The sequence below is a fragment of the Amblyraja radiata genome, chromosome X, assembly GCF_010909765.2.
Source record: "Amblyraja radiata isolate CabotCenter1 chromosome X, sAmbRad1.1.pri, whole genome shotgun sequence".
Taxonomy (NCBI): domain Eukaryota; kingdom Metazoa; phylum Chordata; class Chondrichthyes; order Rajiformes; family Rajidae; genus Amblyraja; species Amblyraja radiata.
This window is the reverse complement of record NC_045999.1, coordinates 13,124,649-13,149,507: the sequence shown is the minus strand read 5'-3', so window position 1 is coordinate 13,149,507 and position 24,859 is coordinate 13,124,649.

Here is a 24,859-nt window from a genome sequence, read left to right as displayed (position 1 = left end):
AGAAACAAGAGTTCCCCTAGTCCTCACCTTCCGTCTACCAAGGCTTCGCATTTAATGTGGAGATACAAGGAATGTGCAGATGGAGAACCTTGTGTAGAGAACACACAATTGACACTAAATTGCAGGAGTAACTCAGCGGGACAGGCAGTATCTCTGGGGAGAAGGAATGGGTGACGTTTCGCGTCGAGACCCTTCTTCAGTCTGAAAAAGACTACCAAACCTCTCTCCAGAAGACAACCCATCATTCCAGTCCAGAAAACCTACTCTGAACAGCTTCCAATACATTTATATCCTTGAATAAGGAGAGCAACACTGTATATGGTAATCCAGATGTGGCCTCACCAACACCTATATAAATCAAGTATAATCTACAATTAGTTTAGTTTAGTGTAGAGATGCAGCGTGGAAACAGGCCCTTCGGCCCACCGGGTCCGCTCCGACCAGCGATCCCCACATATTAACACTATCCTCCACCAACCAAGGACATTTTGTACATTTACCAAGCCAATTAACCTACCAACCTGTACGTCATTGGAGTGTAGGAGAAAACCGAAGATCTCGGAGAAAACGCACGCAGGTCATGCGTAGAGCGTGTAAACTCCGTACAGACAGCACCCGTAGTCAGGATCAAACCCGGGTCTCCGGCGCTGAATTCACTGTAAGGCAGCAACTCTACCACTGCGCCACCGTGCCGCCCTGATTTAAATTATTAAAACCAATTGCCCTCCCTAATGACCTATTCTACACACATACTATCCTTTGTGAAACATTTTGGGAATAGTAACCATACGCTGAAAATTTACAGCATGTTATGGGAAGGGCTGAGGCTGAGGCTGCACTGGAAAGCCTGTCTGATGCACTAGCTTCTCGAGGGCTGTCACTGACAGACAGACAGACGACTGTGGAGGCCAAGTCAATGGATATTATTTAAGGCAGAGATAGATAGATAGATAGATAGATAGATAGATAGATAGATAGATAGATAGATAGATAGATAGATAGATAGATAGATAGATAGATAGATAGATAGATAGATAGATAGATAGATAGATAGATAGATAGATAGATAGATAGATAGATAGATAGATAGATAGATAGATAGATAGATAGATAGATAGATAGATAGATGATTGTGAAATGACAGAGATGGGGCAGTTAGAGAGGAGGTTGTGAAATTGAACATTGAATTCTCCCAATGTTGTTAGTCCTTGCTGTCTCCTCCCCTTCCTCAGTCCCCCTGCTGTCTCCTCCCATCCCCCAGCCTTCGGGCTCCTCCTCCTTTTTCCTTTCTTCTCCCCGCCCCCCCCACCCCCCACCAGTCTGAAGAAGGGTTTCGCCCCGAAACGTTGCCTATTTCCTTCGCTCCATAGATGCTGCTGCACCCGCTGAGTTTCTCCAGCTTTTTTGTATACCATAGATAGATAGATTCTTGATTAGCATGCATGTCTGGGGTTATTGGAAGAAGGCAGAAGAATGGGGATGAGAGTGAAAGATAGATACATCAGCCCTATTGTGTAGACTTGATGGGCCGAATGACCTAATTCTGCTCCTAGAACTTATGAACATGAACATTATGGTGCATAGTCTGAGTACAGGGTCATAAAATGCTGGAGTAACTCAACGGGTCAGGCAGCATCTCTGGAGGACATGGATAGGTGGCATATCGGGTGGGAGCCGTTTTTCAGACTGAGAGTTGAGGTGGGGTTGGGGGGCGTCGTTGGGGGGATGGAATCATCTGGAGGGGGGAAAAGGTCAGGTCAAATCAGAGCCGGCAGCAGATGACCTCAGGAGCGGTGGAGCCCACAATGGTCCATTGTTGGCTGGGGAAGACGTGATAGCAAGAGAGGTACACAAGGGTGCGAACAGTGGAAATGGTCGGACAATGAGGGGGGGGGGGGAGGGGTGAGGGAAGAGGGAATGGAGGGGCGTCTTAAAATTAGAGAAATCAACATTAATACCCGAAGATAGACACAAAATGCTGGAGTAACTCAGCGTTTCTGGAGAGAAGGAATAGGTGTCATTTTGGGTCAGTACCCTTCTTCAGATTGAGAGTCAGGGGAGGGGAAACTAGAGGTATGGAAAGGTACAGGACAGATGTAAGCTGCCCAAGCGGAATCTGAGCTGCAGTTTGCGTGTGGTCGCACTCTGACAGTGGAGGGGCCCCAGGACCAGTAGCGGACTGGGTCTAAAAATATTGGTTGCCAGGAGACAAAGGGGGCCCACTTCATCAGGGGCCCACTTGATATAGGGGGCCCACTTCATCAGGGGCCCACTTGCCATTGGGCAAGCTGACACTCGGGCCAGTCTGCCGCTGCCCAGGACAGGGTCACAAAAGGGCCGCTCTGGGGAAGGAAGGGCCCAGGGCAGGAGGCAAGAGTGGAAAAGGGTAACAAGCTTTGCCCCAACTCTGAAAGCCCATAGATGCATCAGCCTCTCAAATACAACACAACACTAACTAAACTATGAACCATGGGCTGTCCTTAGTTGCAGTAAAGTTTTGGGGCTTTTTTAGTACATTAGTTTAGTTTAGTTTGGTTTAATTTAGTTTAGTTTGGTTTAATTTAGTTTAGTTTAGTTTAGTTTAGTTTAGAGATACAGCGTGGAAACAGGCACCGAGTCCATGGCCATCAGCGATCCCCACACATTAACACTATCCTACTCACACTAGGGACAATTTACATTTATACCAAGACAATTAACCTACAAACCTGTACGTCTTTGGAGTGTGGGTGGAAGCCAAAGATCTCAAAGAAAACTCATGCAGGTCACAGGGAGAACGTACAAACTCTGTACAGACAGCGCCTGTAGTCGGGGTATAACCCGGGTCACTGGCGCTGTGAGGCGGCAACTCTACCGCTGCGCCACTGTGGCATCCAACTTTGCGTAACAGGGTAGGCATTTGGCCCACGACCACCATTATGCAGCTCCAACACGAGTTTCACTGTAATAATAATAATAATAATAATGGATGGGATTTATATAGCGCCTTTCTAATACTCAAGGCGCTTTACATCGCATTATTCATTCACTCCTCAGTCACACTCGGTGGTGGTAAGCTACTTCTGTAGCCACAGCTGCCCTGGGGCAGACTGACGGAAGCGTGGCTGCCAATCTGCGCCTACGGCCCCTCCGACCACCACCAATCACTCACACACATTCACACACAGGCAAAGGTGGGTGAAGTGTCTTGCCCAAGGACACAATGACAGTATGCACTCCAAGCGGGATTCGAACCGGCTACCTTCCGGTTGCCAGCCGAACACTTAGCCCATTGTGCCATCTGTCGTCCCAATAACAGTGTGATATTAAATATGGAGATAAATCAACATAACTGCTCCTAACAATTTTGTTGCCAGTTTGAGTCACTGATCTCAGGGTGTCTTTAAACACCAAATAAGACCTCACCATCTAAAGGGCTCTGACCCAAAACATCATCTACTCCTTTTCTCCAGAGATGCTGCCTGATCCGCTGAAATACTCCAGCATTTTGTGTCTACCTTCGATTTTAAAAAGACAGACGGACGGTATCGAGGTGCCACCACATCTCCTGCACCTATTTTCTAAGTTTCTATATGCCCTCCCCTGGGAAAAAGGTTCTGACTGTCTACCCTATCTATGCCTCTCATCATTTTATATATTCACGATGTATTCAAGAGAGAGATAGATATAGCTCATAGGGCTAACGGAATCAAGGGATATGGGGAGAAAGCAGGAACGGGGTACTGATTTTGGATGATCAGCCATGATCATATTGAATGGTGGTGCTGGCTCGAAGGGCCGAATGGTCTACTCCTGCACCTGTTTTCTATGGTTCTATTGGGCTTCATATTCTTGACACTGAAAATAACACCTCACAGACATCCGTATTGAGCTTCCTTTGCCATTTACACCCTCACTCTGCTTGATGCCTCCCCGTCTGTTATCCACAGTGGTGCAGCCAGTACAGCCGCTGACTCACCGCGCCAGAGACCCGGCTGCCATGCTGACCTTGATTGTGAGCTTTACACCTTGTCCCTGTGACCGCCTGGGTTTACTCTGGAGTGCTCCAGTTTTCTCCCACATCCCAAACGGCATGCTGGTTGACAGGTTCATTTGTTACTGTAAGTTGCCCCCAGATGCAGGTGAGTGGTGAAACTGGAGAGTGTGTGGAGAATTTAAATGGGATTAGTTTAGTTTAGTTTAGTTTAGTTTAGTTTAGTTTAGTTTATTTAGTTTAGTTTAGTTAGTTTAGTTTAGTTAGTTTAGTTTAGTTAGTTTAGTTTAGTTAGTTTAGTTTAGTTTAGTTTAGTTTACTTTATTTAGTTTAGTTTAGTTAGTTTAGTTAGTTAGTTTAGTTTAGTTTAGTTGGTTTAGTTTAGTTTAGTTTAGTTAGTTTAGTTTAGTTTATTTAATTCAGTTCAGTTCAGTTTAGTTTAGTTTAGTTTAGTTTAGTTAGTTTGGTTTAGTTAGTTTAGTTTAGTTTATTTAGTTTAGTTTAGTTAGTTTAGTTTAGTTAGTTTAGTTTAGTTTAGTTTAGTTGGTTTAGTTTAGTTTAGTTAGTTTAGTTTAGTTTAGTTTAGTTTAGTTTAGTTTAGTTTAGTTAGTTTAGTTTAGTTAGTTTAGTTTAGTTTAGGTTAGTTTAGTTTAGTTTAGTTTAGTTTAGTTAGTTTAGTTTAGTTTAGGTTAGTTTAGTTTAGTTTAGTTTAGTTAGTTTAGTTTAGTTTAGGTTAGTTTAGTTTAGTTTAGTTTAGTTAGTTTAGTTTAGTTAGTTTAGTTAGTTTAGTTTAGTTTAATTAGTTATGTTTAGTTTAGTTTAGCTTAGTTAGTTAAGTTTAGTTTAGTTTAGTTTAGTTTAGTTTAGTTTAGTTCCGCTTAGTTTAGAGATACAGTATGGAAACAGGCCCTTCAGCCCACTGAGTCCGTGCTGACCTGTGATCCCCGTACACAAGCACTATCCTACACACACTATGGACAATTTGCAATCTTTGCCAAAGCCAATTAACCTACAAACCTGTACGTCGTTGGAGTGTGGGAGGAAAACGGAGCTCCTAGCTTAGTTTATTTCTGAAAATGACCCATTCATTGTGACTCTGCTTCCTGTTAGTTAGTCGAATCTCAGACCGTGCTAATACATTGCCCTCAACTCTATGGCCTCTGGTCTTTGATATTTCCACCCTGGGAAAAATGTTCTGATGATCTATCCTATCTATGCATCTTCTAAATGTATATACTTCTATCAGGACTCCCCTCGATCTCTCACGCTCCAAAGAAAAGAATCCAAGTCTGCCTAACCTATCCATGCAGTTAATACCGTCTAATTCAGGCAGCAGTCCGGTAAACCTCCTCTGCACCATCTCCAAAGCCCCCACATCCATCCTGTAATGGGGGCGACCAGAACTGAACGCAATACTCCAATTGCAACCTAACCAATGTCTTATACAGTATAGTTGCATCATGACTTCCTGACTCTTACACTCGATGCCCCGACTGATGAGTTCAAACCTAGCAAACGCCTGCTTTAACACTCCATCTACTTGTGCTGCCAATTCATTCACGTCACTGGATATTTGGGTGTTGCTAGAATCCGTGCTCTCGAAGGTTCAAAGATTCATTTGTTGTCACATACACCAATTGGTGCAGTGAAACTCAAGTTGCCATTGCAACAAACACTAATAAGAACACAACACAACATTAAGGAAGAATTTAACAATAAACATAAAAACATCCCCCCACAATGGTTCCCACTGTCTTGGAAGGCACAAAGTCCAGTCCCCATCCCCATGTCCACCCATAGTCGGGCCTATTGAGGCCACCGCAGTCGCCACTACAGGGCCCGATGTTTCAGGCCCTTCTCGCCAGGTGATGGTGCTCCGGCGTCGGGAGAATCCTCACAGCGGCTTGGGATGCCTGGAACAGCCGCTTCCTTACCGGAGACCGCGGCTTCCGAAGCCGACAGGCCGCGCTGGACGGAGCTCCACCACTGGTGATCTCGGCGAGAGATCCCAGGCTCATTCCACCCATCTCCTGTTCTTTGGGCCACGTGTGTACCCCCAAGACCATCCAACGTTCCACCTCATGGAATTCCTTCAGCAAATCCAATTACTTTACATCAAAAGGTTCACATTAATCCACCTCTCATTACATCCTTAAAGAACATGAATCAGTTTGCCAAAAATGATTTCCCTTCCATAACAAAAAAAACAAATAGCCTGCAGCTAATCATATTATGATTGTTCAAATCCTCTGTTTATACTTATTAAATAATAGATTACAGCCTTTTCCCAATGAGGGATTTGACAACAGAGCTGCTCCCAGTTCCCTGCACCAGTTTTCCAGGATCTGGGCGGCACGGTGGTGCAGCGGTAGAGTTGCTGCCTCACAGCGATGGAGACCCGGGTTCGATCCTGACTACGGGTGCTGTCGGTGTGGAGTTTGCACATTTTCACTGTGACCGTGTGGGTTTTCTCCGGGTGCTCCAGTTTCCTCCCACACTCCAAAAAAATTTTTGAGACCTTGATGTAATCTGTCGGAGTAACAGCTACAAAATGTTCATTCAAAATTCCTTCCACGTCCTTATTTCTTTAATTCCCTCATCTCAGAGATGAAGAGGTCAATAGACAATAGACAATAGGTGCAGGAGTAGGCCATTCGGCCCTTCACTTCAGTGTTTACTTCAGCTGATATCTTCCTTTTGATTTGCTCGTTCATATATTTCCTGCTTGGTTTTATAGATTCTGCCTTTGTACTCTCAATCAAATTTCTTCCTCTTTCAGTTAATTATCCTTTGCTTGGATATGTTCTCAATTCTCTAAACTTCCTTCACAACACTGCATTCCTTTCTTTCAATTTGATATCCTTAGAGCAGGGGTCTCCAAACTATGGCCCGCGGTCCACATCCGGCCCGCCACGAGATTTTATCCGGCCCGCAGCAAGCTCGTAACACGTTCTGTGCGGCGGGCTATTTGGCAGGTAGCGCGGAAACTTACACGTCAGTTTGCCGTGGGCTATCAAGCTGAGGGTTTGTGTGCAGCCGCTGACAAGTTATTGGCGATGGACCCGGGGAGGCAGTGAAGATCAGCGGCAGCAATGGCGGTGGCCCCAGTGAGTGGGTGGGTGGGTGGGTGTGTGTGGGTGTGTGTGTGTGTCGGTGGATGTGTGTGTGTGTGTGTGTGTGTGTGTGGGTGAGTGGGTGGGTGTGTGTGTGTGTGTGTGTGTGTGTGTGTGTGGGTGGGTGTGTGTGTGCGTGTGTGTGTGGGTGTGTGTGTGGTTGGGTGTGTGTGGGTGTGTGGTGGGTGGGTGGGGTGGGTGTGGGTGTGTGGGTGGGTTCGTGTGCGTGTGTGTGGGTGGGTGGTTCGGTGTTGTGTGTGTGTGTGTGTGTTGTGTGTGTGTGGTGTGTGGTTGTAGTGTGTGGTGGTGTGTGTGTGTGTGGGTGTGTGTGTGTGTGTGGGTGTGTGTGGGTGTGTGTGAGTGTGTGTGGGTGTGTGGGTGTGTGTGTGTGTGTGGGTGTGTGTGTGGGTGTGGGTGGGTGTGTGGGTGTGTGTGGGGGTGTGTGTGGGTGTGTGGGGGTGTGTGTTTGTGTGGTTGTGTGTGGTGGTGGGTGTGGGTGTGTGTGTGGGTGTGTGTGGGTGTGTGTGTGGGCGTGTGGGGGTGTGTGGGGGTGGGGGTGTGTGAGTGGGTGGGGGGTGGGGGGGTGGGTGGTGTGGTGGTGGTGTGTGGGGGGGTGGGTGGGTGGGTGTGGGGTGTGTGGGGGTGGTGTGTGTGGGTGGGTGTGGGGTGGGTGGGTGTGGGGTGGTGTGGTGTGTGTGGGTGGTGTGTGTGTGGGTGGGGGTGTGTGGTGTGTGTGTGTGTGTGGGTGGGGTGGGTGGGTGGGGTGTGGGTGGGGTGTGTGTGTGTGTGGGTGGGGGGGTGTGGGGTGGCTGTGGGGGTGTGGGTGGTGTGGGTGGAGGATGTGTGTGTGTGGGTGTGTGTGGGTGGGTGTGGGGTGGGAGTGTGGGTGTGGGTGGTGGGGGGTGGGTGGTGTGGGTGGGTGTGTGGGGGTGGGTGGGTGGGGGGTGTGGGTGGGGGTGGGTGGGGTGGGGGTGTGTGGGTGGGTGTGTGTGGGTGTGTGTGTGTGGGTGGGTGTGGGTGGGTGTGTCGGTGGATGTGTGTGTGGGGGGAGTGTGTGTGTGTGTGTTGGTGTGTGTGTGTGGGGTGGAGTTTGTGTTTGTGTGTGGGGGGAGTGTGTGTGTGTGTGAGTGTGTGTGAGTGTGTGTGTGTGTGTGTGTGGGGGGGTGTGTGGGTGGATGTGTGTGTGTGGGTGGGTGGGTGGATGGATGTGTGTGTGTAAGGGTGTGTGTGTGTGTGTGGGTGGGTGGGTGTGTGGGTGTGGGCAGGTGAGTGTGAGTGTTTGTGTACGACCCACAAAACTGTGCCAAATATATAATGTGGCTCTCATGCTGAAAAGTTTGGAAGCCCCTGCCTTAGAGCATAGAACAGTACAGCGCTAGGCCAGGTCCTGTGCCGAACATGATGTCTACTTAAACTAATCCCCTCTGCCTGCACATTCGATACGACACGATAGAATGTTATTGATCCCAGGAGGGAAGTTGGTACAGTGATAAAACACAACAAGATGCATGGAACATGAAACTAAATGATTCATGATTCATATCCCTCCATTCCCTGCATAGCCATGTGCCTATCTAAAGCCATCATAAACACCACTAATCTAACTGCCTCCACCACCATCCCTGGCAGCAGGTTCCAGGCACCCACCACTCTCTGTGTAAAAAAATATGCCCCGCACACCTGTTTTAAAAATTCTCCATCTCACCTTCTAGCTGTGCCCTCTAGTCTTTGATATTTCCACCCTGGGAAGAATTTCTACCCTATCTATGCCTCTGATCATTTTATATCATTCTATCATGCCTTCCCTCAGCTTCCGAAGCTCCGGCGAAAACAAGCCAAGTTTGTCCAAACTCTCCTTATCGTTTATCCCCTCTAATCCAGGCGGCATCCTCGTTTGTGTCCTCTCCAAAGCCTGCACATCCTTCTTGCAATGGAGTGATCAGAACTTGATTGCAAATGGAGGCACAGTGGTGCAGCAGGTGGAGCTGCTGCCTCACAGCACCAGAGACCCAGGCGCGATCCTATCCTCGGGTGCTGTCAGTGTGGAGTTTGCACGTTCTCCCCTGTGACGACCTGTGTTTCCTCCGGGTTTTTCCCTGGGTTTTCTCCCACATCCCAAAGACAGTTGGGAGGTTCCAAAATGCTGGAGTAACACAACCTCCCTGGAGAAAACGAATAGGTGATCCTTCTTCATCTGAAGAAGGGTTCCGACCCGAAATGTCACCTATTCTTTTTTTCCCACAGGTGTTGCCTGACCTGCTGAGTTACTCCTGCATTTCGTGTCTATCTTCAGTATAAAGCAGCATCTGCAGTTCCTTCCTACACAGTTGGAAGATAAACTGGCTGCTGTGAACTGCCCCTTGTGCATAGCCGAGGGGTAAAATCTGGGGACAAGTGACAACAAGATGGAGAATAAAGTTGGATTAGATTAATGTTGGATCAGTGCCTGAATGACGATGGCCAGTGTGGATTCTGTGGGCCACAGGGCCTGTTCACATGCTGGATCTCTGTTTCTCCTAACATCCATCAATTTGCTGATGATTAAGAGTGAACTGAGAGAGCAATAATTGGATTTGTCCTGCATCTTTCAACAGGGCAAACCTGCCAATTGTTGCATGGCTTCCACTTTATAGCTGAGCTGCAACAACTCAGACCAAAGGCAGAGCTAGTTTATGAACACAGCTGTTCAGTACACAGCTGGGCAATAGTTCAACAGCTGGGCAATAGTTCAACAGCTGGGCAATAGTTCAACAGCTGGGCAATAGTTCAACAGCTGTTCAGTACACAGCTGGGCAATAGTTCAACAGCTGTTCAGTACACAGCTGGGCAATAGTTCAACAGCTGGGCAGTAGTTCAACAGCTGTTCAGTACACAGCTGTGCAGAAGTTCAACAGCTGTTCAGTACACAGCTGGGCAGTAGTTCAACAGCTGGGCAGATGTTCAACAGCTGGGCATATGTTTAACAGCTGGGCAGATGTTCAACAGCTGGGCAGTAGTTCAACAGCTGGGCAGTTTTCTAGCTCTCAAGTTTGACACAAAAAGCTGGTGTAACTCAGCGGGACAGGCAGCAATTTTGGAGAGAAGGAATGGGTGACGTTTCGGGTCAAGACCCTTCTTCAGACTGATCTGTTGGCTTTGCTATACTTTGAGGGACTACATTGGGTGCCCCAGTAACTCTGACATCAAGGAGAATCAATGAATGATTCACTGTAGTCACTTGTAAGGTCGCTGGGTACGGTGAAATGCTTTGTTTTGCCTCCAACCTAGACAGTAATCGAGTGTTGCCACGTGTTGGCACTGACAACGTTACAAAAGTCTAGAATGGTCCAATCTAATGCCTGGAGCCCCCCATCCACCCTTCCCCTTACCCCCTAGTTCCCCCTTTGTTCTCTGCGCCCCCCCCCCCCCCATGCCGGGTCACCCCATTGTTCTTTCCGGCCCCCCGCTTGGCCCCCCATTGTTCTCGGCGGTCCACCTCATTCTCGGTCCCCCCTCCCTCTAGTCAGCGTAGGCCCCATCGACACTGGTGGCTCGGGGCCGATTCAGAGTACACGGCGGGCAAGCCGGGCCTGCTTGGCTGGAGTGCCCCGGCCCACTGCTTGGTGGGAATGGAATCACTCCGGCACTTTCAATCCCTCCTCACTGTGATGATGAACAATCTTCCACTCATAACACTCACCCTCTTTCTGCTTCCACACATGCAGTGTTTTCTGTCTTTATTTTACATGGGAGGTGGGTGGGGAGGGGGGTGGGGAGACTTGGCAAAGCAGTCTGGGGAGTGTGGCACTTTCAGACGGTCACTGTTGCGGGGCCATGGAGATAGACACAGGCGGACTGAGCGACGGACATGTGAGGAAGGAATTGTAGATGCTGGTTTAAACCGGAGATAGGCTCAAAATGTTGGAGTAACTCAGCGGGACAGGCAGCATCTCTGGAGACACCTCCTCCTACTTCCCTGGACAATGGCAGAACTTGACTGTGGAATTCTCTGCCTCAGAGGCCGGTTCTCTGGATACTTTCAAGAGAGAGCTAGATCGAATCCACACCGTCCAACAACCCCGCACACTGGCGCTATCCTACACACTAGGGGCAATTTACTGTTTTTACCAAAGCCAATTACCCTACAAATCTCTACATCGATCAAGTGTGGGAAGAAACCGGAGCACCCGGAAAAAACCCACGCGGCCACGGGGAGAACGTACAAACTCCGTACAGACAGCACCCGTAGTCAGGATCAAACCCAGGTCTCTGGCGTCTAAAGTTGCAACTCTGCTGGGTTTCCTTCGGGATATTCGGTGTCCGCCCACACTCCAAAGACGTACAGGTTTGTAGGTTAATTGGCTTAGTATAAATGTAAAATAATCCTTAGTGTGTGTTGGGTAGTGTTAATGTGCGGAGATCGCTGGGCGGTGCGGACTCAGTGGGCCGATGGGCCTGTTGCCGTGCTGTATCTCTACACTCAAACAAAAAAAAATAAACACAACTCAACTCAAAGAAAGTGGATAACAGCAGCAGAGGGACAATTCAAAAATCAATAATCAGAATTGGTTTGGAACTGGCAGGGGCAGGCAGGAATCTTCAGTATGGATCGCTGATAGATAGCCAAAGAGCAGTGGTGATACAAGAAAGAGTGTAAATCAGGGAATTAGACGGGCTTGTAAAACAGGGGCAATAATATCATCAAGAGGCACTTAAATCTAAACCAAGACATGGAAAGCAATGGGGCAGGAATAATGTGGAGGAGGAATTCATGCAGGCTGTACACGATGGTCTCTCAGCCAGTGTGAAGGGAAACTCGCAAGGCAAGGGGCTAATTTAGATACATCATAGTGTAATGAGAATTGGTCAATTAAGTCTGATAGTTAAGGGGAGTATAAGATGACTGACAATTGGTACAAGATTCTATCAATATTGTATTTGATTCAATCTGAAACAAAGAACAGGGAATCTAATATAGTGTATAAAATCATGAGAGGAATAGATCGGGTTGAGACTCCTAGTGGAATCGAGGACCAGAGGACATTGGTTTAAGGTGAAGGGGAAAAGATTTAATAGGAATCTGAGGGGTAATTTTTTCACACAAAGGGTGGTGGGTGTATGGAACAAGCTGCCAGAGGAGGTAGTTGAGGCTGGGACTATCCCATCGTTTAAGAAACAGTTAGAGAGGTATATGGATAGGACAGGTTTGTAGGGATATGGACCAAACGCAGGCAGGTGGGACCAGTGTAGCTGAGACATGTTGGCCGGTGTGGGCAAGTTGGGCCGAAGGGCCTGTTTCCACACTGTATCACTCTATGGCTCCATGGAAAAGTACAGCACACGAACAGGCCCTTCAGCCCACAATGTTCATGCTGTATATATAATGCCAATATATTAATCTCATCTGCCTGCATGATCCATTTCCTGCATGGACACTTGCCCATCTAAATGCCTCCTAAACACCACTATCGTACCTGCCTCCACCACCTCCCCTGGAAGCACATTCCAGGCACTCACCACCATCCATGTCCACAAACCTGCCCACACATCTCCTTTAAACATTGCCCATCTCATCTTAAAGCCAGTGTGAAGAAGGGTCCCAACCCAAAACATCACCTATCCATGTTCTCCAAAGATGCTGCCTGACCTGCTGAGATACTCCAGCACTTTGTGGTCTATCTTTGGTATAAACCAGCATCTGCAGTTCTTTGTGTCTTAAAGCCGGTCTAAAGACGGGTCCAAAGATGAAACGTCACCTATCCACATTCTCCAGAGATGCTGCCTGACCTGCTGAGCTACTCAAGCACGATCTGTCTTTTTTTGTAAACCAGAATCTGCAGTTCCTTGCATCTTCTTAAAGCTATGCACACTAGTGTTTGACATGTTCTATCCTATCCAAGCCTTCCATATCTTTACATACTTCAATCAGGTCTGCCCTTAGCCTGTAAAGCTCCAGGGAAAGCAATCCAATATTGTCCATCTTCCCCTTAGAATTATCACCCTCTAATCCAGGCAGTGTTCTCGTAAACTTCCTTTGAGCAACAAGAGGACCTCATAACAAGAGGATTTCAGTATAGGAGTAAAGAGGTTCTTCTGCAGTTGTATAGGGCTCTGGTAAGACCACATCTGGAGTATTGTGTACAGTTTTGGTCTCCTAATTTGAGGAAGGACATCCTTGTGATTGAGGCAGTGCAGCGTAGGTTTACGAGATTGATCCCTGGGATGGCGGGACTGTCATATGAGGAAAGATTGAAAAGACTAGGCTTGTATTCACTGGAGTTTAGAAGGATGAGGGGCATATCTTATAGAAACATATAAAATTATTAATGGACTGGACAAGCTAGATGCAGGAAAAATGTTCCCAATGTTGGGCGAGTCCAGAACCAGGGGCCACAGTCTTGGAATAAAGGGGAAGCCATTTAAGACTGAGGTGAGAAAAAACGTTTTCACCCAGAGAGTTGTGAATTTGTGGAATTCCCTGCCACAGAGGGCAGTGGAGGCCAAATCACTGGATGGATTTAGATAGAGCTCTAGGGGCTAGTGGAGTCAAGGGATATGGGGAGAAGGCAGGCATGGGTTATTGATTGGGGGCGATCAGCCATGATCACAATGAATGGCGGTGCTGGCTCGAAGGGCCGAATGGCCTCCTCCTGCACCTATTTTCTATGTTTCTATGAGCCCCGTCCAAAGCCTCCACAATAGGGCCACACGGTGGTGCAGCGGTAGAGTTGTTGCCTCACAGCGCCAGAGACCTGGGTTCGATCCTGACTACGGGTGCTGTCTGTGTGGAGCTTGTACGTTCTCCCCGTGAACTGCGTGGGTTTCCTCCCACACTCCAAAGACATTTGTCGACTAATTGGCTTGTTATAATTGTACATTCTCCCTAGTGTGTGTGGGATAGTGTTAGTGTGCGGGGATCACTGGCCGACACCGACTCAGTGGGCAGAAGGGCCTGTTTCCGCGCTGTTAACTAAATCTGTAAACTAAACTAAACTGGACTAAAAATAATAATGTCTTACTTCAACTGAAAAGGCTCCAGTGAGGGGCACATGAAAGTGCTGTGGACAGTTTTGGTCACCTTGCTTAGTGGAAGATGCATTCACATTGAACGCACTTCTGGGTATGGAGGGGGTGACTTCGGAGGGAACATTGAACAGGTTGGATACTCACGGCTGGAGTAACTCAGAGGGTCAGGCAGCAACTCTGGAGAAAAGGAATAGGTGACGTTTCCTTGATCATCATTGCTTTGTGCATATCCTTCATTCATTTGTCCCCTGCACCTATATCTCCGTTTCACCTGACTCTCAGTCTGAAGAAGGATTTTCATCTGAAACGTCATCTATTTCTTTTCCCTAGCAATGCTACCTGGCCCGCTGAGTAAAGGGCCTGTCCCACAAGCATGCGACCTGCATGCGGCAAGCGTGACCAAACATGAAGCGGGGGCCGCGCGGAGGTCGATTGATCCCCGTACAGGGCCGGTCCCACCAGCATGCGCCTGCATGCGGCAAGCGCGATCAAACCAGAAGCGGGGGCCGCGCGGAGGTCGAGTGAGTGACGTACAGGGCCGGTCCCACCAGCATGCGCCTGCATGCGGCGAGCGCGATCAAACCAGAAGCGGGGGCCGCGCGGAGGTCGAGTGAGTGACATGAAGTTTGAGCGAAGTCCGCGGGAAGTTCGTGCGTGACGTACTGTGTCGAGACGCTGCGTACTGTGTCGAGACGCTGCGTACTGTGTCGAGACGCTGCGTACTGTGTCGAGACACTGCGTACTGTGTCGAGACGCTGCGTACTGTGTCGAGACACTGCGTACTGTGTCGAGACGCTTCGCACGCCCGTCGAGGCGGCTGTGAGCCGGCAGGCCGTTGCCGCACGGAATTTTTGAACAGTGTCAGTTTTTCGGAGCCCCGCGCGATGTCGGGACCAGCTCCGCGCAACTCCATACGGCTCCGGCGATCGAAGTGGGACCGGCCCCACGAGGCCGTACGGCTCAAGCGACCACGTTAGGTCGCGCTTGCAGCATGAAGTCGCATGTTTGTGAGACTGGCCCTTTACTCCAGCTTTTTGTGTCATTCTAGAAGCTTTACATTCTGTTTTTCTTTTTCTTGATACAGCATGGAAACAGGCCGTTCAGCCCAGCGAGTCCAGACCTACCTTCAATCATGTGTAGAAACAAGGAACTGCAGATGCTGGTTTATATCAAAGATAGATACAAAGTGCTGGAGTAACTCAGCGAGTCAGGCAGCATCTCTGGGTCGGGCAAAGTAACTGTACAAGGATCCTGACTTGAAACTTCACCCATCGTTTTTCTCCACAGATGCTGTCTGACCCGCTGAGTAACTCCTGCATTTTGTGTCTATTAGTCATCTGTACACGAGTTCTATGTTATCCCACTTTTGCTTCCTACACACGAGGAGCCAATTAACCTACAAACCCACACGTTTTTAGTTATGTGGGAGAAAACTGGAGCACACAGAAGAAAGCCATGCTGTCTCGTGCAAACTCCACAAGAGAGTTTTGTGTTTTTCACAAGATTATACCCACATTTCATTTTCTTTTCTCCCACAATGGCCTGCTCTCCATATGCAGAATTTCAAAATCTTCCCAATTCACGTGTAATAGGAGCAGAATTAGGCCATTCGGCCCATCTAGTCTACTCCGCCATTCAATTATGGCTGATCTAACTCTCCCCTTCAACCCCATTCTCCTGCCTTATCCCCATAACCCCTGACACCCGCACTAATCCACAATCAATCTATCTCTGCATTAAAAGTATCCATTGATTTGGCCTCTACAGCCTTGTGTGGCAATGAATGCACCAGATTCACCACCCTCTGACTAAAGAAACTCCTCATCTCCTTTCTAAACATGCATCCGTGTAAGTGATTGCTGATTGGAGCGGGCTCTGTGGGATGAAGTGCCTGTTTCTGAATTGTATCTCTAAAGTCTAAAGCCTAGAATCCCTGTCCCACGGTACGAGTTCATTCCAAGAGTTCTCCCGAGTTTGCCCTGATTCGAACTCGGAGATTTACGGTAATGGCCACTCGTCGGTACTCGGGGCTCTCGTGGACATTTTTCATCATGTTGAAAAATCTTCACGAGTCTTCCCGAGTACCTGCCGTTAGCGAGTCTTCCCGAGTAACTGCCGTTAGCGTTACGAGCCGCTAAGAGACGTCCCCGAGCTCCGACGTACCCGCTACGTTCATTTTCCGTGCTTACCACGAGTTTGATTTTTTTTAAAACGGGGGATAGCTCTTGGAATGAACTCGTACCGTGGAACAGGGCCATAAAGGTTTTGGTTTAGTAATGTCACATGTACCGAGCCTCAATGAAACACCTTGCACACGTGCCATACAGTCAAGATGTAGGTTGTAAATCTAAACTAAACAAAGTCATTCTATGCACAAGTGCGGGGATCGCCGATCAGCGTGGACTCAATGGTCCTGTTTCCACACTGTAACGCTAAACTAAACTACAATCAAGTACCGTCTGAAGAAGGGTCTCGACCTGAAACATCTATATGTCCCAGATAGGACAATGAATTTCTTGCTTTGCTTCAGCACTCCAGAATATAGTAGGCATAAATAAATACAGAACCGATCAGTTTGACCATATACTATTAAATATACAGTATATACACACACAAATAATCAGATAAAGTACAATGGGCTATTAATGTTCAAAGTTTTGTTTGTTGAGTTTAATAGCCTAATTGGATTGGATTCAATTTATTGTCATTGCACTTTTCAGTGCAACGAAATGGTTTAGCCTGCAGTCATAACATAGAATAAATAACAAACATTCAACACAGTTTAAAGTCCCAAAGTCATTGTCTCTTCCCTCCTTGCTCTCCCTCTGCGCTGAGGCAATCCAAGCCTCCGATGTTGTGACCCCACCGGGTGATGGTAAGTAAGTCCCGCGGCTGAATCCGAGCTCCGCAAATGGGCCGGTTCAAACTCCGCGGCCCGGGGCGGTCGAAGCTGCCGGAGCTGCCGCTCTCCAGTCCAGCGGACGCAGCTGTAGTTGCAGGAGCTCCGGAAAAACAGGTCACCACCTGTGACCTGCGAGCTCCCGATGATGTCATCCATTGGCCCGCGGCAGAGCCTCCGAGGCTCCAAAGTCGGGTCGGAAGTTGGGTCGCACCGCAACCACAGCCACGAAGTCGGCCAGCCTCGCGTTGGTAAGTCCTGGCTCTGCCTCCGCAGCCTCGAGGTCGGTCGCAGTTGGAGGCCGGCAGCTCCGCGATAGGCCTCAGCGCAGACGGAGACGGGGGATAAGGCAGGAAAGGTCGCATCCCCCCGAAGGAAGAGTAAAAAAACATGTTATACCCACCCCCACCCCCACACATACACAACTAAATAAACCGAAATAAACTAAAAACGGGACAAGAGAAAACAAAAAACAGAAAAGACAAACGGACTGCAGGCGAGCCGCAGCTCCAAGGCAGTGCCGCCACTTCCGGAAGTAGCTGTGGGGAAGTAGCTATTCCTGAACCTGGATGTTGCCGATTTCAGGCTCCTGTACCTTCTACCTGAAGGCAGCGGGGAGATGAATGAGTGGCCAGGATGGTGTGGGTCCTTAATGATGCTGCCAGCCTTTTTGAGGCAGCGACTGCGATAGATCCCCTCGATGGAAGGGAGGTCAGAGCCGATGATGGACTGGGCAGTGTTTACAACTTTTTGCAGTCTTTTCCGCTCCTGGATGCTCAAGTTGCCGAACCAAGCCACGATGCAACCGGTCAGCATGCTCTCTACTGCGCACCTGTAGAAGTTCATTTGATTTGATCTGATCATTGATTGGGATTGTTTGGGATTCAGTGAGAGCTTCCCGTTTGACTTTGCTGTGGGGAGGAGCGGGGAGTGTGAATCCATTCGGAGATGAGTGGGTCCCACACGAGCTCCGTGAACTCTTTGCCCAAACCACTGCTTTAACCATTTGGCAGCAGCAGCAAACTTTCCGTCTCACTGATTGCCTTAGCAATGAAAAGGAGCTCCTGTTCAGTGCTGAAGGCAGAGGATTAATCACTGGTGCTGCTACGCTGCACTTTAGCTGTGGGCAAACATTGGAAAGGACATCGTGAGTTAAATCCTTACAGTCTCCCCGCTCCAATATAATTACAAGGTTGATTCATAAGAAATGACAGAATATGCCTTTTAAATAGAGATTTCAAATGGAGCAGTCACTCAATATTTATCACTGCCCCTCTGTGAGTGACATGTTTAATACAAGACTCCATTGTACATATTATTAGTATTCTGAGCGCATGAATTATTATTTCCTAGTACAAGTACAAGTGCTTGTGAGGTGCAGCTTGAGGTGCCCCCACTAATAATTTAATATCCCCATCTTTCCATTAACTGTATTCGAGTCAGTCAACCCCTTTGTAGTAACCATATAGAAACATAGAAATTAGGTGCAGGAGTAGGCCATTCGGCCCTTCGAGCCTGCACCGCCATTCAATATGATCATGGCTGATCATCCAACTCAGTATCCCGTACCTGCCTTCTCTCCATACCCTCTGATCCCCTTACAGCATGGAAACAGGCCATCTCGGCCCTACAAGTCCGTGCCGAACAACTTTTTTCCCTTAGTCCCACCTGCCTGCACTCATACCATAACCCTCCATTCCCTTCTCATCCATATGCCTATCCAATTTATTTTTAAATGATACCAACGAACCTGCCTCCACCACTTCTACTGGAAGCTCATTAGTACTGCCTCTTTGTTTCTGAATAGAGTCATGGAGTCATACAGTGTGGAAACAGGCCTTTCGGCCCAACTTGCGCACACCGACCAACATGTCCCATCTGTTGGCATCATGTTTGGAACAAACATTGTGGGCCAAAGGGCCTGTTCCTGTGCTGTAATGCTCTTTGTTCATTCAGCCCTTCAAACCCGTGAAGAATATCAGCAGAGGCCATTCAGCCCTTTGAGGTTGCTCCACCAATGGCTAAGATCCTGGCTCATCAATACCTCATTGCCGTTCAACCACCTGCTATCCCCTGCCCTCTCTACCTGAACCCAATTCCAATCCATCTTTTTCTTTAAGAAGGAACTGCAGATGCTGGAAAATCGAAGGTGGACAAAAATGCTGGAGAAACTCAGCGGGTGCAGCAGCATCTATGGAGCGAAGGAAATAGGCAACGTTTCGGGACGAAACGTTGCCTATTTCCTTCGCTCCATAGATGCTGCAGCACCCGCTGAGTTTTGTGTACCTCCAATCCATCTTTCTTTATCTTCCCAACTACCACAATCTTTCAGTAAAATATTGCAGATTTTCACTACCCAATGCTGGAAATATTTTTCCCCATTTCACCCTTGAGATACGCCCTTAAAATTATACAATTATGATGCCATGATTATACTTATCGCTTTTAGTTAGTTTAGTTTGATTTACTTTAGATTAGTTTCATTTAGTTCAGTTTAGTTTAGAGATACAGCAGGGAAACAGGCCCTTCGGCCCACTGAGTTAACACGGACCATCCATCACCCATTCACATTAGTTCAATGGTATCCCATCCAATTCCCACACACTTGGGGCAATTATCCAGCGGACAATTGACCCACATTCCCGCACGATTTTGGGGATGTGGGAGGAAACCAGAGCTCCTGGAGGAAGCCCACGCAGTCGCAGGGAGAACATGCAAATTCCACACAGACAGCACAGGAATCAACCCAGGTTTCTGCCGCTGTGAAGCAGCAGCTCCACCTGCTGCTTCTGAATGTCAGACCTTTCCTGAGCTATGTCTTCACTGCATATGTATTCCTGCTTGGCCATAGGCTCTGCATTCTCCAATGGACCACTTTAACATTAAGAGCACATACGTCAGGCTGTTGTTCATTGACTACACCATCATCCCCTTGAAACCTGTTCACAAGCTCATGGAACTGGGTCTCTGTGTGTCCCTTTGAAATGAATGAAAATGAATGAAATGAAATGAAAAAACTGTCACATGAGATAAGTCACAGTGAAATTCTTTGCTTGTAAACCCAATGTATGCAATAGCTCACAAAGTTACAAATCCCCCGCGCAAGTTCCCCCTTCCCCCCTCCCCCACGCCATGTCTCCATTGTCCATTGGTTTACCCTCCCCCCCTCCCTCACACCGGTCCCCCCACGCCAGGTCCTCCATCATTCCTTCCCTCAGCAGCAGCGTCCCAAAGCCCCTGTCCCACTTAGGAGACCTAAACAGCAACCTCTGGTGACCTTGCCTGCCACCCAAGGTTTCCTTCCATGAGGTCACCGGAGGTTTTGGTCACTCTCCATAATGGTCGAAAGTGGTTTCCGCGTGGTCGAGGCTTCATCTAGGTTGCTGCTATTTTTTAATTAAAACCGGCCTCGACTAAAAATAGGTTGCCGTTTTAAAAATTGATAATTTTTTAGTCGCAGGTCTAGTTGAAGCTGGTTTTCTTCATAGTCAAGGAAGATTTTCAACATATGCGTGGGAGGCTGCAGATCATCTCGACCTTGATTTTTGTTGGGGTAGCGGGCAAGGTCACCAGAGGTTGCTGTTTAGGTCTCCTAAGTGGGACAGGGGCTTAACTTCAGGTGTCCGTCTTGTCCGTCAGTCGGCCCCACCATTGGGCACCGCACCGACCTCTCCACAACGCTGCCGGGTCCTGGTGCTGACCCGGGCCCCAGCCGCGGGCTCCGTCGGTCCAGGCTCAGACCCGCAAAGCCCCGGCCGGGCATCACTTTACCACTAGATCCACGACTTCCTCATCAACAAAACCACAGCCGGTACGAAGTGGCAACAACACTTCCTCCTCGATATTGAAGAATGAAAACCGTGACCTCTAGGTTCAGGAACAGCCTGTTCCCAACACTCATCAGCTCATGAACACTACAAACACACACTAAACTATGGACTGCAAACTGGCCTGGTACTTTTGGTACTTTAGGCACTTTAGGCATTTTTGCACTACTTTTAAAATGTATGAAACTTATTTTTATTTATTGTTATCTATGGGTTTGGAGGCCTGTTTAGCTTAGTTTAGCTTAGTTTACTTTAGTTCAGTTTAGTTTGGTTTAGTTTAGTTTAGTTTAGAGATACAGTGTGGAAACAGTTTCAGCCCACCAAGTCCGCACCGACCAGCGATCCCCGCACACAAACACTATCTTACACACTCTAGCGACAATTTACATTTACACCAAGCCAATTAACATACAAACCTGCACGTCTTTGGAATGTGGGAGGAAACCAAAGATCTTGGAGAAAACCCATGCAGATCACGGGGAGAACGTACAAACTCCATACAGACAGCACCCGTAGTCGGGATCGAACCCGGGTCTCTGGTGCTGTGAGGCAACAACTCTACCGCTGCACCACCGTGCTGCTGTAATAGCCCTGTCCCACAGTACGAGTTCATTCCAAGAGCTCTCCTGAGTTAAAAAAAAATCAAACTCGTGGTAAGCACGGAGAATGAACGTAGCGGGTACGTCGGAGTTCGGGGACGTCGCTTAGCGCCAACGGCAGGTGCTCGGGAAGACTCGCTAATGGCAGGTAAGCACGGGAAGACTCGTGAAGATTTTTCAACATGTTGAAAAATGTCCACGAGAGCCCCGAGTACCGAGGAGTGACCATTCCCGTAAATCTCCGAGTTCGAATCAGGGCAAACTCGGGAGAACTCTTGAATGTACTCGTACCGTGGGACAGGGCTATAAGTAAGAATTTCATTTTTGCTGCACATGGCAATTAAACACTCGTGAATAAATTTAGGTGGGTCGATACCACTCCCTGGAGCTTTGAGTGTGAGCCCTGAAAGTTGTGGTGTCTACCTGTTTCCAAGGTTAAGGACATCTCCTTGCAGTAGGAGAGGGAGGTGGAGAGGGAGGGGACTGATCAGCTGTAAGGAGGCATGTGGGAACCAACAATACAGAAAGGACAAGCAAGGAGACTTCGCTGAGGGATGGTAAGCTGCGGGGGCCCAAATTACAAAGACCAAATACAACTGCGGTAATTTATGAATTATGCATGAGACGCTTGCAGAGTGACCACCCTTGTTTAGTTTTATTTAGTTTAGAGATACAGCACGGAAACTTTGGCCCACCGGGTCCGCGCCCACCAGCGATCCCCACATATTAACACTATCCTACGCACACTAGGGACAATTTTTACATTTTACCAAGCCAATTAACCTTCTCTCCAGAGATGCTGCCTGTCCCGCTGAGTTACTCCAGCAATGGATAAGAAAGATTTAGAGGGATATGCTTTGAATGCGGGCAGGTGGGATTTGTGTAGATGGGGCATCCTGGTCAGTATGGATAAGTTGGGCCAAAGGGCCTGTTTCCGATGTTTGTGGATAGTGAGGAAGGTTTTCAATTGATACAGCAGAATAGAGACCAGTTGCAGATATGGGCAGAGAAATGGAAGATAGAGTTTAATCCAGACGGGTAAGGTGTTACACTTTAGCAGATCAAATGTTAGAGGAAAGCACACAATAAATGGTGGATCGCTGAGGAACATTGATAGGTGTACAGATGGATCTTAAGATGCAAGTGGATCACTCCCTGCAGCTAGCAACTCAAGCAGATAGTTTTGGAATTATTGTGTAGGAAGGAAGTGCAGATGCTAGTTTACCCCCAAAAAGCTGGAGTAACTCAGCGAGCCAGGCAGCATCTCTGGACAGAAGGAATAGGTGATGGTTTGCGTCCAGATCCTTCTTCAACTGATTGTTTCGTTTAGTTCAGTTTAGTTTAGTTTAGTCTGAAGAAGGGACTCGACCCGAAACGTCACCCATTCCTTCTCTCCTGATATGCTGCCTGTCCCGCTGAGTTACTCCAGCTTTTCGTGTCTATCTTTAGTTTAGTTTAGTTTAGTTTAGATCTTCTCCGTGGATTGTCACCTTGTCGTGGTGGAGAAGCTTGTTTGGTCCTGAGATCCTGAGAGCGATGCCGTCTGGAGCTACGCTCCTGGTAGGGCCACCCATGGCAGTAAGGTCGAGGGGGAGGTCTGAGACAAAGAGCAATCCAACCAAGACCTCAACGGTGGAACAGGCGGAGGACGATGGCTGACCTTAGTGGAGCTAACGCCACAACGGCTGGGAAGGTGGACGGATGAAGGCTGCAGCAGAAAAGGGTCTCCGGTCGTCTTGGACTCCATGCCACTGGATCCTGACCCAGATCTGTCAAGGACCGTGTGTGGGGTGGCTGCCTGTGCACCAGTCTCCCCACGTTAAACAAAGTCCCACACAGGCGTCCTCCAACCCTGGAGACACCCATGGTCACCCAAGACCAAGGGGGGCCTAAGAAGAAGAGCTTAGAGATACCACACAAAAACAGGCCCACAAACAAACACTACCCTGCACACACTAGGGACGATTTACAATTAACCTGTACGTCTTTGGAGTGTGGGAGGAGACCGGAGCACCCGGAGAAAACCCACGCAGGTCACGGGGAGAACGTACAAACTCCATACAGACAGCACCCGTAGTCAGGATCGAACTCAGGTCTCTGGCGCTGTGAGGCAGCAGCTCTACCCGCTACGCCTCCATGCCGCCCAGTATACTTGCCTTTATCGGTAGAGGCACTGAGCATAAAACTTGGGAAGTCATGTTACATTGCATATAACTTTGTTTAGGCCACATTTGGAGCAGTGGAGTGGATCGACTGGGCTTGTAGACAATATACAATAGACAATAGATGATAGGTGCAGGAGTAGGCCATTCTGCCCTTCGAGCCAGCACCGCCATTCATTGTAATTATGGCTGATCATCCCCAATCAGTACCCCATTCCTGCCTCCTCCCCATATCCCCTGACTCCGTTATTATTAAGAGCCCTATCTAACTCTCTCTTGAAAGCATCCAGAGAACTGGCCTCCACTGCCTCCACTGGCCTCCACTACCTAATACTCAAAGAAAAAGATTAGCAAGTGTGGGGCCTTGAGACAAGTTGCCTGAAGAAGGGCCTGGACCCGAAACGTCACCTATTCCTTTTCTCCAGAGATGCTGCCTGACCCGCTGAGTCACTCCAGCATTTTGTATCTATCTTCAAGGAAACGTATAACAGGGGAAAAGGAAATTGTATACAAATCTTTCTTATGCTATCATGGGTGGCACAGTGGCAGACCCGGGTGACCTCAATGCTGACCACAGGTGCTGTTTGTGGGGAGTTTGCACGTTCTCCCTGTGATCTCGTGGGTTTCCATCGGGTGCTCTGGTTTCCTCCCACATCCCAAAGACGTGCAGGTTTGTAGTATTGTAGATAACTCCTTTCCATGTTCACCAGAGATCCTGCCTGACACGCTGAGTTGGTTCAGTTTAGTTGATCGTCACGTGTACCAAGGTACAGTGAAAAGCTTTTTCGTTGCGTGCTAACCAGTCAGCGGGAAAACTAAACATAATTACAATCAAGCCACAGTGTACAGATACTGGATAAAGAGAATTTAGTGCAAGATATCAACTATCAATTAAAGATAGTTTCAGCACTTTGTCTTTAGTTTATGCCAACATCTGAAGTTCCTTGTATCCATATTGGGTTAACATATGATGAGCGTTTAACGGCACTGGGCCTGTACTCGCTGGAGTTTAGAAGAATGAGGGGGGGGCAGTGAAACTTACCGAATACTGAAAGGCCTGGATAGAGTGGATGTGGAGAGGATGTTTCCACTAGTGGGAGCGTCTAGGAACAGAGGCCACAGCCTCAGAATCAAAGGTCATACCTTTAGAAAGGAGATGAGATGGAATTTCTTTAGTCAGAGGGTGGTGAATCGGTGGAATTCATTGCCACAGACGGCTGTGGAGGCCAAATCAATGGAAATTGACAGATTCTTGATTAGAAAGGGTGTCAGGGGTTATGG